Below are 13122 nucleotides of genomic sequence, written 5' to 3' on the forward strand. Positions count from 1 at the left end.
CAATGGAGGGACTAGAAGGTTGCAAAAAGTTGTGAATAGGGATTGTAAGGGTAATTTTCTTAATTGATTCTTAATTGACAATGTGTGTTAACATAAAGACAATCACAAGATTACAAATAACCTTTCAGTGATAATCCTTATTACTTACTATGAGTCTTTCTCTGTCTCTCTCCAGCAGACAGACAGCCTTTGACCTTAATGTCTCTGCTTCTCAGCTAGCACATTCTGGTCTTACAGCAAGGTCAACAAGGGGTATTCAGAAGACAGAATACTGATAAATGTTCGTGGCCAGCTTCATGTCTTTTTGTTTTGGTAAAGCCCCCCCTTCAGGAAAAGTGTGTATAAGAGTCTTACTGTGTCTGATTCAAATCAGAAAGCTGGTAAGCTTTCTCACTTTCTGTCATTTCTTTGCAAATAAATGCGGAAGTGAAACTGAAGAATAGCTATCGTTGTTTTTTACTGGATCTGTTTTATCAGACGATGCTCACCTGTGAAATGTTAAAAAGGGCATTTTCCCCTGACAGGATATTATATACAGTAAGTGCTAGGAAAATAGTTTATGAGCATTTTTTCAATATTACAGCTGATGCTCTCTGCATTTACATGAAATATTAGTCAACAAATGAGATCCAGAATTTCTACATTATCGGATTCCATGTATATGTAAATAATGCATCTGCACAACTCTAACAAGGCTAGATGTTTAGCAATCTCCTATCTACTCATATCTAGATTGAACATCCTGGTTTTAATGACAGTATTGCTATGCAGCTCACACACAGTCAATGTAAAAAGAGTGCCGGTTGCTGTGAGGAGAGTGGGCTGATGGGTAATATGTGTTTACAGGGGACTGATATACAAACCACACAGGATTTGCATAATCCAGATTTAACAGCCACATGCTCAGGCCACCCAGCCAGGTGAAAGGTCAGTCCTTCAGATGGAAATAAAATATTCCGGACATAGAAATGGGAAATTTATAAAAATAGACAGCTTAAATGAACCTCCTACCAATGTATAAAATTTAAGTTAAATTAAGTTACATGTTTCAGCCTGACATTATTTTTCTGTAAAACACAGATAACAGAAACTAAGAACATACAGCAGCAATAAATGGTCACATGCTATAGATAAGATAACATTCTTTATCTTTATTTATCTTGTTGTATGGCCTTCATCTGAACAATTTCTTCTCACTACTGTTTAACTGTTACTATTTGATTATTGATGACTGATTGTCGCAAGTTTGTGGATTAAAAAGGCTCCTGTATAAATATTGAGCATTTTCCTGTTTATTTAATGGAGATTAAGATCTAAAATCCAGGATCAAGGACCTCTACCATTCTCCTCCTCGAGTCAATGCTAGCATAAATCATAAATTCTGTGTTTCTGTCTCAGTGCGCTGTTCCAGGCCAATGACCCCATCTCTTGCTCTCATAAATCTTCGGGTTCTTTCAAAACGGGAGAAACCAGTGTGCCCCAAGCCTACAGAGTAGAAACCCAAGGCTCTGAGCCAAATGTTCTGGAGTCTTCCATCACCTCCTGATGCCTTTGGCACCTCCTCAAGCACATAAAGGTGAAGAATCAACCATTTCTGAAAATTCTTGCGGTTCTTCTGTTCTCCGAGTCTACGGTGATCTCCTTGTGCAAAACATTGCAGAAGATACTGCACAGCACGTGGAGAAAATGTATGTATGTGTGGCCCGTAACCCGTAACTGAAGTGGAATTGACAACAGTGGTCCCGTGTGAGCCACAGCTTGTTAGTTTTACTGTAGTATTTGGCACAGTTGTGAGGGTTTTACTCTCGTATTTGGCACAGCTGCAAGGTTTGACAACTCGCAGTTCTCCTCTGTGCCTTTTGGCACTGCAGCTGAGCGCAGTTGAAATTGGGCCTGTGAAAATCGGGCCCGTGCAGTGAACACATCTCCTTACAGACCCAGCCTCAGTGTCCACTGCTTCCCCTCAAGCAGACAGGAAAGAAGTGACCCAGTGACACACTTCTACCCCCACATCTTCTTCCCTCCATCTGTCAGTGAGTTGGTCTGGGAGATGTAGATTAGGGGTGTGGAAACCATCAAATCTAGGGCAGAACGGTTCGCAGAATGGCATTATGAGCCACATGTGCACGTACAGTATGAGAGTGTAACTGAACCTAAGACTGAATCAACTGTGTTTCCTCTTGCTGTAACCTGCCCCTGTATTATATGGAGGTTCTCAAACAATCCATCAATGAGCAGGCAGCACAGCCCCAGTTGGTACTTCACATTAGCCATGAGCAGCTAAGAGAGAGCTAATATTGCCCCATCTCATCTTCTCACTTCTATCAATTTACATATGCATGAGAAAAAGCACCACTGTAACAGAATTGTGGACTATATGGTACTCTTTGGATACATCATAGATGAGTTTTAACTGAGAGTAAATGAAAGTATATAATTGAGTGTAATAGTGTAGAATACAGCATATTTACTGTGTCTAAAATATGGTCCAACATTACTGGGTCCATTAGCACCAAAGCAGGAGTTTAAAAACCGACCGGTAGCAAACTCGCTGCCATCATTTTTATAACTTTGCTGCCTCTGTGTATTTAACACATTTCCAGACTCTCTTAGTGACCATTTTATGGCGTTTCAAGATCATTTAAGATAAAATAATGCAATTGATTTTCCCCTGATATCTGACAATTCTCTCAGTTTATTACCCATTGCCTGTTGAGCGCTCATAGAGACACTAGCCAATCTAAATTGAGCACATATAATTTGAAATGGCTCATATATTCCTGCTTTAAAAAAGTATCACTTTAAAAAATTTTGCCGTGAGATAGTCAGCTCCAAGAACTTTAGTATAATACATTATACTGGGTATGCATTCAGAAGTAATTGTTTTGCTTTTTGCAATCATCGAGTCAGTTTCAGTGACAAACATTATCTAAAATACACATGCTGAGAAGGTCCCTGCTTCACCCCATGCAGTAAAAGAAGATTGCACTTAAAATAAAGACTTCATGGTGATGCAGTGCAAAGCATAACCGATACTTATCTTATTACAGGCTTATTACAGAAGCTGTTCACCATACGGCCTTGATGTATTTGAAACACAGAGCATGATAGAAAGTGCAGGGACTGACGGAATATTCTGGGAGTCTGGAGGGTACAAATTTAGGAGGCGTGCAAGTGCCTGTTATAGAGTGAACAGCACTTAAAAAAAGGACACTGCAGACAGGAAAGCCACTTAAACTGGGGTTGTTGTTATACCTATGATTAAAATGACTGAAAGAGTGTTTACCCTTTCACAGAAAATACAATCAAATGATACTACATTTTTCAAATCCTTACTGATTAGATATTAAAGGTTTATGATTAAATCTATGTTTAACAGTTACGATGAAATGATACATTATTCACACCCCTAACTGATACTAGGACTCCATAGTGTCCTATACCATCGTTCTGGCCCTGTCAAACACTCAGCAATGATTCTGCCAAATCTCCTTCTCATATCTATATGTACTCTCCCTTCGTGACCCAGTCATATCCCCAAGACAACGTCTAGTATTTGCAAGCCCTAAGTATTTGTCTGTTTAGTGCTCATTAATTAGTGATAATGAATTAATCTGTGCTAATCCGTAACGCTGTTATCCCTGGCTCCAGCATTCCCCTCCGCCGCACGAGTAACCCTGCTTCCGCCGGCCAGACGGGAGCGAACAGAGACGGTCTGCGTGGCCTAATTAGCCACTGACCCACTTCTACACCTCTCATTTCTCTTCTGATGATGACATCATTTTTCACATTTCTGTTTGCTCTCTGGCTTCCATGTGATGTGTCAGTTTGCCACGGAGTCTTCTGGGAAGTTTTGTGCACCTCTCTTTAGACCTAGGGTGGACCATGTAGTTTAATTTAACTCCAAACACAACAGATACTTGGTCGACTGGAATAAACCTTTCACAATAACACGAGGAGCACCACAACACAAGCACTTAGTCTAAATAATTGATGGGCGCTTGTATATATGGCACTGTGCTGTCTACATAGATGGAGCCATGATTTAGAGTCGGAGGTAACTGCTAAAAGGACTTTGCAAGGTTTCTAAGCTTTCCACTGAAATGGCTTTAAGAGAATTCCCTTCCAAACGGAAAATTTGTTATGATAGGGAGGCTTCAGGGTCTCTCCTCCACTGTGTAAGCTCGGTGGTTTCAAATGTGATTCATGACAAATTTATTTAACCCTTAAAGTGGAAAAGGAACATACAGATTCACATTAGCATGAACAAACTCAGCCAACAATTAGGCTTTAAAGTGACGCGCTGAGGGGAAAACAATGAGCATGCTTGTGCTCCTACTACAACAAGACCCCCCCCCCCCCCCCCCGCCTCAATGCTAATCCATAACCCCCTTCTGCTCTCTGCCCCCACCCAGAGACTGTGCTGAAACAAGGCTAATCAAATGATGGAACACGTGAATGTATTTAACTGCTGTAACCAGACCATATGCTCCCTGCTGAGGTAATTTCATATGAATCACTGCAGCGCACAGAAACGCGTAATCTCATTTTCTCAAGGTCCTGTGGCGTATTCCTTTCAGATTCGTCTCCGCTTTATTCAGACAGGAGGTAAACAGAGTGGGCAAAAGACAGAGGAGAGATCATGCCGTATAAAGTCCCATTGCAAGGCAATAAACCCCACAATGCACAGGGGATTATGGCTGGAGACTGAGCTACCCCAAGGACAGTGGCATTGTTCTTTCTGTGTGGCTCAGAGAGAATCCGTGTTTGATGCAGAGAAAGAAAAAAGGCATAGTATATGTAAATCTCTGATAATGTGAAGTTAAGGTGATTTTGTTTTAATTAATTATAGCTCTGTGCCATTTACAGGAAGCCAAAGGGCTTGTTGCGTTTATGGAAAGTAAAAAATCAAATACAAAACTGTCCAATTAACGCACAGTTGAATGGCTGAATGGAAAATATTTCTCAAAAGCATAAACCCAAAATAGAAACAGCCATATGCAGCCCACAGTCCTCCAACCCACAGTTGTTTGTACTGATTGTACCACTCAACAGGCTGTCTCGGCCTCAGTCCATGCTTCTCCTCTGCTTCCCACAATGATCACATCTTCACTTATGTTCCCTGGCAGCGTGACTGATGACACCAGTGTGCTGGCATAGGGGTGGGCACCATGCCCTACAAGCTTGTCATGGTTTTCCTTTCTCTTCTACGAGAGGGGGTTCTTCCGGGGTGGGCATCCTCGGCTGAATGTGGGTGGGACCGGATTGGGGGCCGGGGGTGATTACGTGGTAAATGAGAAACCTGATGTTCTCCACTTCTGCCCTGTAATGATAATGATCTTGCTTTACCTGCAGAATATTTATTGTACCATATGATTCATATACTATGTTATGCATAATATTTGTGTTTATTTGTATATGTATCACAAGCAAATGCATTATTGTTGAACTTTTATTTTTGGTTTGTTTATATTTATGGTATACTTGTGGTTTATGTATTTGCATTCATATTTCATCACCTTATTTGGCTGTATTTGCCCTGATGCGTCACCGATCCGCCAGGCAGCTGCAGACACTGACGCTGTAGGCCTGTGCAGTGTGATGATCTCTGCTGCAGACCCTGGCCTGCTTTAGAGCCGCATGGCTGTGCAGTGTGATGATCTCTGCTGCAGACCCTGGCCTGCTTTAGAGCTGTAGGCCTGTGCAGTGTGATGATCTCTGCTGTACTTACCGCCAGCGTCTACTGTCCACTGTCTCAGCCCTTCCCATGGCCGGATTACTCACTGCCAGGCTTTATAAACAGCAAAACTCAACAGCAACAGACAACAGCGCTCCAGTGAGGACTACACATCAGAGGGAGTGATGGGAAACCAAAGGGAAACTAATGTGTCATTCTAACTGTTGTCAGTTATCTCAGTTACGTCTTCTGCCACTCTAATCAGATGCTGCCTGGGGACAGGACCCTGCCATCTCCGTAAATGAAGAAACCAGAAAACAATACACTTTTGTTCATCCACTCTGCAATGTGAAGAGAAAAATAACGATTTTAGTGGGCTTCCAATTTCCTTCATCTTTACAGTTTGTAGTATTCCTCCTGTTTAAGTAAAAGGATTGCACTCGATGGAGCTCCTTGTGCTTTCTAACCCACCCCCGGAGTCTTTGTACTCTCAGAATGAGCTTGGGATGAATGGTAGACTGTTGCGAAGTGACAAGTTCTCATTCCTTTCTGAACCATTCATTTCACAGGAGTGTTTTTCAGCCAAATGGCGTCTCTTCCACTCCACATTCCCAAGAGATTAAAGGAAAGGCAAGAGCACCAGCAGGGTCCTACCCTGCTTGTCCTTGGTCCCCAGGATTGGATTGTCATTCTCCACCAATGACATCCTACGGGCCACAAGACCGTGGTGCTGAGTGCCCTCGGGCTCCCGAGGGTGTGCTGGAAATACGTCCTGCACTTCTGGAGTCCCTGCCCTTTCAGTGTACAGGTCTCCGATAGCCTCCTCCTTCAACACCCTCTACCCACGGGTGTGAAAAGGGTCAGGTATCCTCAGAGATAGACGAGATGGCAGCTCTCTTCTCCAAAAATCTCCTAGGAGAAAGAAACACACACTTTGCCTTTTCTGCCCAAAAGGGGTCCATTAAAAACCAAAAAATAACAACTGTGGCCAAAGCTCTGTGCCTGTACATTGAATTAACCTACCCATTTGTTCTGTTTGGGGTATTTACTGTGAGGTTTGGCTGGAAGTTCACAAAAGGTCATTTAGAGTCTTTGAAAAGTCCTAGAATGTTTCATATTAACTTCTAAAAGAGAACTAATAGACTTCAGCCAAACAGCCATAAAGTCCTGTCAGTGTTCAAAGACATCTTTTTCCCATTATTTGTGGCAGTACAGAATGTCAATATTCAAAACTCTCATCATAAATACATTGTTACGCATGCAAGGTATCTTGTATAGCTGGTTATTGTTGTATAATAAGGCCAATATGCAACTGCAATCCGATGAATAATCACACAATTGTTGTTATGGTTGTTGTAATGTGTATTCAGATATAGACATATTTGGGATACAATCAAGCTAAAATTAAACTGCTGCAGATTTTCCAAGTGCAGAGAGCAATAACTGACAAAGACCATGAATAGTCTATATTTCAGGACATGAGGATGGATTCTTTATTTTATTGCGGAGTGTGAGTTCCGTTGATTGAAATTCAGAAAGAACATATTGGTTACTATGGCAATGGCATGAATAGGAATAGAGCACGCTCTGTGTTTCCAGGAAATCCATTTTAGACTTAGTGCGCAGAAAGGCTGAGGACATTTCTGATGTGGTTAGATGCCCTCATGCTTGGATTCCTACTGAATAAATCTCACAAAACTGTGAGTTTGCAGGCTACACCACAGTGCTGTACACATCTCTCTGATAGTTAACAGATGTGGGATAGTGAGTTTTACTTTTCGTCACGCTCTCGTTCTGCCAGTTTGTGAAAAGTAATTCATGGCAGTATGTGCAGCTATAAACCTTGTGTTTCCTGCCAGCGGAACATCTGAAGTTTAAAGATTGAAACCAACTAACACAGCCTGACAGGCAAATCAACCTCCACCAAAAAACTGATCCTTTGAATTTGTGATACAGTAGACTAACTTCCCTCTCACCAGTACAGACTAGTAGCATGCACGCACACACACACAAACACACACACACACATACACACACACACATGCACACACGCAAACAAAACCTTCCTTTCCAACAGTTGGAGACATTGTTCAGAAACCTCACAAAACCAAACAAAATCCCAGAGACCCCCTGCTGAGTTAGAAATAGGGCTCACTTTTGTGTTTCTTTAAAATCTTGTTTTTCACTAACAGCATGGTCACCTTGAAACTCTTGTCCTGTCATACCGTAGACATTGTTGTCATCTCTTGTCATGTGGAACACTCCTGAAGACAAAGTGAAGCTTCTCTCCATAGTAGGAGATGAATGTTTATCAAGTCTGCAATGTGACACATGATTATGCCGCAGTGCTGAGCCTGTGCAAGGACAGAAATGTGACACAGTAAACAAAAAAACATATTTGTAGCCAGATGGTCTGCATCCTGGAATGGGACACTGCAGATGTAATCTTGGGAGTATTTGTGTATACATCCATTGTAGAGTCCAGATAAATGTATCTCTAAGCTGTGAAAGCCACAAATAAAAATAAAATACTTTACAAATAGTGAGAAATACTGCAATGTAAAGGTCAGCAGATGCTGGATTACCTTGAGCTGGCAGCTAATCTCTGAAATTGCTCTGTGGCAACTTTTTCTGCGGTTGTCATTGGCAAAGGTGTGCCTGTAATTACAATTAAAGCTGAGAACAATGGCAGAGTTGTGGTGTCTCAGCATGCTGTGGTAGGTTACCTACACACTGCCAGTGGAATAAAAAACTAGGAGCATTATTAAGATGTTAAGAAGGGTTTTCTCCTTCCATAGCCGATCGGCAGAACTTCAACAGTAGGCAGCAGAGCAAACATAGATCACAAAGATCTTCTCACAGGTAGGAAAGAGAGGGAACACTGTGTGTGTTTAAGGGGAAGAAGGAATAGAAGATTAGTAGATAACTTCTGCACCCTCTCTAGCAAGTGTTTGTTCAAATGGACCCTCCAACAGACACCCACCCAATTCAGTCACATTTAAATTAGCCTAATTTTAAACCCACACCCTGAAAAACAACCTTTATAATCAAGGCATTTCTTGTAAAACAAAACACAATTTTTTTTTAGCATATATTTTTTATAATCATATGTAAAAATTATAGACAAACAATATTAACATAATACAGACGCTTAACTGACAGCTCAAACAAGACCGTTGACCTTCCTTTTGCATCCAAATGTGGGTTTTTTAAAATAATTTGGTGCATACAATTTTCTTCTTAGCTTATTTGAATTCCCTTTTGTAGATATTTGCTTTTGGACAAATAAATTATATTTTGATGTGACAAGGAGCTCTGTCACTCAAACCGAGCTGCCAGTTAAAGGGTTAACATCACAGACAATCCAATGAGCACTATGTGAATTGATAAATGTGTTTGGGCGGGCGTGATAGTCATGGTAACAATGCTTCTTTTCTCTTTCTTGGCTTCCATTCAGCGCGAGAACGACGGGGCTAAACATTCGAATAATTAGAGGTCGTGAGGCATGAGGAAGGAGCTGGCTGTGGCCCTGACGGAGGACATCTTGTTTCCCTGGGATACAACTGATCAGCCTTTTAATTATCCACCGCGCGGGCCAGCCAGGGGAGCAGAAGTAATCCTGGTGTCTTCTGGAAGCTGAGCGGCGGCCAGGGTGTCCTCTCTCCCTCTGCACCATTTCACCGGGCCATTGTGGCCCCGGCAAGCTCGCTCCGTCCTCCCTGATTTGCGCGGAGGGGTTGGGGGTGTTCGGGGACGGCCGGTTTGAGACGGTACATCGAGCATTTTGTGCGTGATGAAAGGACTGGCGTGCCACAGAGCTCGGTGTGGGCAGACACGGCGATATTAAATGTCAGGGATTGGCTCACTTCAGAGGGACTGCTGGAGGTTCACACTCCGGCTGGAAGACAGCTCTTTCCCACGGGGAAATAGGGATGCTGCAGATTCAACACATAGCCTTGAAATATCAGAAAATTCTTTCAAAATTCTGATAATCAGTTGGGTTTAACAGTTTAGTGCCTTTTCAATGATCATGCCACCAGGCAACCAATTTTATACATTAAATATTTTCCAGTCATCTCAACCTCAAGCTGGAAAGCACAGCTAGAATGTTCCTACCTCATCTTTCTCATTATCATCATCATCATCATCATCATCATCATCATCATCATCATCCTCACCCTCACCTTTACATTTCATTATATTTTATGACCTATGGACACTTTTCAGTGGCCTAACATTTTCAATGCGCACACATGTATACACACACACACACACACACACACACACACACACACACATACACACACATTCCTGTGATGGGACTCAGGGACTTGCAGTGACCTGCCTGTCACTCCAGCTGAAAGACTTTTTATCATCACAGAATGCTCCAACTGGGATGGCCATGACCTTCAAACATCTTTCAGCTGACAGTGGCTGGTTCTGATGCTTTAAACATACCCTTTGCAAATGCATTTAGATTATGTAAAATTATATCTCAAAGGAGGCAGATGTACACACACACACACATGCAAACACACACACACACACACACACACACACACACAGATACAGAACATAAAAATGAAATATTTTATATGTGGAGTAGAAATTGGATTAGCCTGAGTAGAGAGAGTGAAGCAGAACATGGATGGCCTTCATGTGGCCTTTGCAGATCAAGCGTGTGCTGTATAAACCAGCAATTAGCAGAGGGGGAACAACTCCAATACCTTAAGTGTTCCTTTAAAGGACACTGCGGCATTGTAGGATATCTAGTTGGGGAGAAAAATCCATTTATCTATTTATTTATTTATTTCAACAAGATATTCAAGTTCTTCAGTGAGCGAGTAGAGTGAGGACTATTTTGAAATAAGGTAAACCTTGTGCGATGGCCCTCAGACTATTTTCTGAGAGAATGAAAGCAAAGCACAATTCCATTGATATGGTCCAGCAGCTTGTTTTGTTCTTTATTGTTGCTAACGTCAGAACCTTCCACAAAGTCCAGGGACTGTGTCCGGTTCTCCCTCCGGTGCTGCCTTGCTTTGTTACCGTTGAGCTACAGGCCAGCATTGCCCGTTTGGCCGTCACCCACGCGCTGTGAAAACCTCACAGGGTGCCCATTGTTCTACAGTGATCTTCGACCTCATAGTGACGCAAAATGCACCCCATCTTTTCTGCTGAGTCCTCAGCATTTCAAAGCATAAACCTCCCATAAACCGTCATTTCCCTTTTAGCCATTACAATTTTTTTTTAATCAGCCGTGAGAAAATCTATTGCTTAATTAGTGCCCAGAAAGTTGCTTTACTTTATTGCATGGTATTCATTGGAATATGTGCATATGCATTAAACATTACACAAAACATTAAATAAATTTCACTTGGAATTCACATTGACTGAAATCAATCTCTATTCTGGTCAAACACATGGGCTTACACATTTCTAAATATGCACAAATATAAACTTTGTCCACATATATTCATTGCTCCAGCAGTTACAATATTGTGATTGATCTAATGTCAGATTTTCTTGTGGTGATTTTTATATGGAATATATCACTAGTATGTGGCAGTGAAAATGTTTGCAGTATTAATAATATGAATAAGAAAGTAACCTTTTTGAGAGCAGCTCAGCACACCCAGAGACATGTTCCTTAGACAGCTGGGGCAGAATTTATATCCGCCTTTGCAGAGTGACATGTCTTCTGTCTCTGGTTTTGTTTGACCAGCACAAACGCTTACACAGACGGACACAATGCACAGTTTGTTTATGGTTGGGGCTTGCATTGTGCTGGTGTGCTGCCCTTGATCAGTCATTCAGGCCCTGCTATGTGACGGAGATGGGTTTTCTTCACGTTCAGCTCTTGTCTGGTTCATGTCCAAATTGGAAGACAAAGCAGCAGCACCCCCCTCCAATCTCAGCATTTTATTTATCGATTGCATCTTACCGGTCATTCATTTCCACAATGATACATCTGTGACAGCATCACGTCATCCTGTCAGTCCAGCCACTATTCAATGACAAGTGATCCACTCCAGTTGCAACATGTTAATTTACTGTGCTGAGTTGGAGCTCTGTACAGTGGCAAAAATGCAGGGTTTTTTTCCCTCTTATTCTATAAAAAAATCTAAATATCAAGCCAATGATTCATAGAACAAAAATAGAGAAGGCAGCATGAACATGAACAAATCCAAAGAGTAAAGGAATTGTACCCACATGGAAAATTCCAGATTCCTGCATATGCCCATGTATTATCATGCCTGGGTGGTGCTAAAGGCAATCAGTATGTGTGGCACTGCTGCCGGACCATTCTTCCACACTTACCATGGTGAACGCAGGGCCGTTGGACTGCCACAGCTCCAAACAGTGTGCAGTAAACAGTGTTTACTGAGGCGTGTGGAGTGCCGCAGAGAGGGGTCACCTCCAACAGGTTTCCTGAAGGACACAGCTGCCCATGTGTGATGGGTGGGAGGTGCTGTAGCTCCCATGCGGAGAATCAGAGGTACCCTGTACACACAATCTGTGTTCTTAATTATGTAGTGCATGAGTGGTCTGTTCATCAAAATGGATACCAATGCAGGTGTGTGTCCTCTGGGAGAGGAATGTGCTGTCATTTGTGTTTTCACAAGAGATACAATTCATTTTATAAATTAAAATTCAATGTACAGGGTAATTTTCCTGTTAAATAAAATGTAATGTTTATTTATTTTAGTTTAGATTTTCCATTACCTGTAAGTGTTTCAAGGTGTTGAAACAGCTAAAGAGCTAATAAAGCTTAATTTAGATGGCTGAGTGGACATGGGGAAATTGGATGTTAAAATACAGTTTACTGTAGGTCAAGAAAACATAGCACTAACATATTTCTCTCCCTCCATCATCAAAGACTGGGAAACAGATAAGTGATGTCACAGCCCGAGTAATGAACAGCTCTCTGTCAAAACTAATAAAATAGAAGCAGTCTGAACATAAAACAGCCCTTACAGCATGTCCCCAGAAACCGACAGAAACACACTCAGGAACAGTTCCAAGACTCGTTTCCTGTAATTACAGCACGGTGAGGCATTACATCCACCTTTAAAAACGGATAGAAATTTCGTTCAGCGGGCATCTGCTTTAAGTAGTCATGATGAGTGAAGATGTAAACAAATGGGAAATGATAAAGGTCCATAAAAGCCCAATGCTCTGAAAAAGGCAGACACATTCATATAACAGTGTTTACAGAAAGTAGGCTAAAGAGAAGATTACCTGTAAAGAAAAAAAGGCTGGATCCTGCTCGTAGTGTGTTAAGGCCGGGGAGGGAAGGGGGGGGGGGGGGAGTGCTGTCAGGGTCATCAGAGAAATATGCATCTCACAGTTTGCTAAAATTAGAGATGCTTTTCTTTGGACTTTACTCTTTGATTTGTGAAATATGAAGCCATTGTTTAATTAAATAAATAAAAAAATATACAGCA

The sequence above is a fragment of the Conger conger genome, chromosome 8 (assembly GCF_963514075.1).
Source record: "Conger conger chromosome 8, fConCon1.1, whole genome shotgun sequence".
Classification (NCBI taxonomy): domain Eukaryota; kingdom Metazoa; phylum Chordata; class Actinopteri; order Anguilliformes; family Congridae; genus Conger; species Conger conger.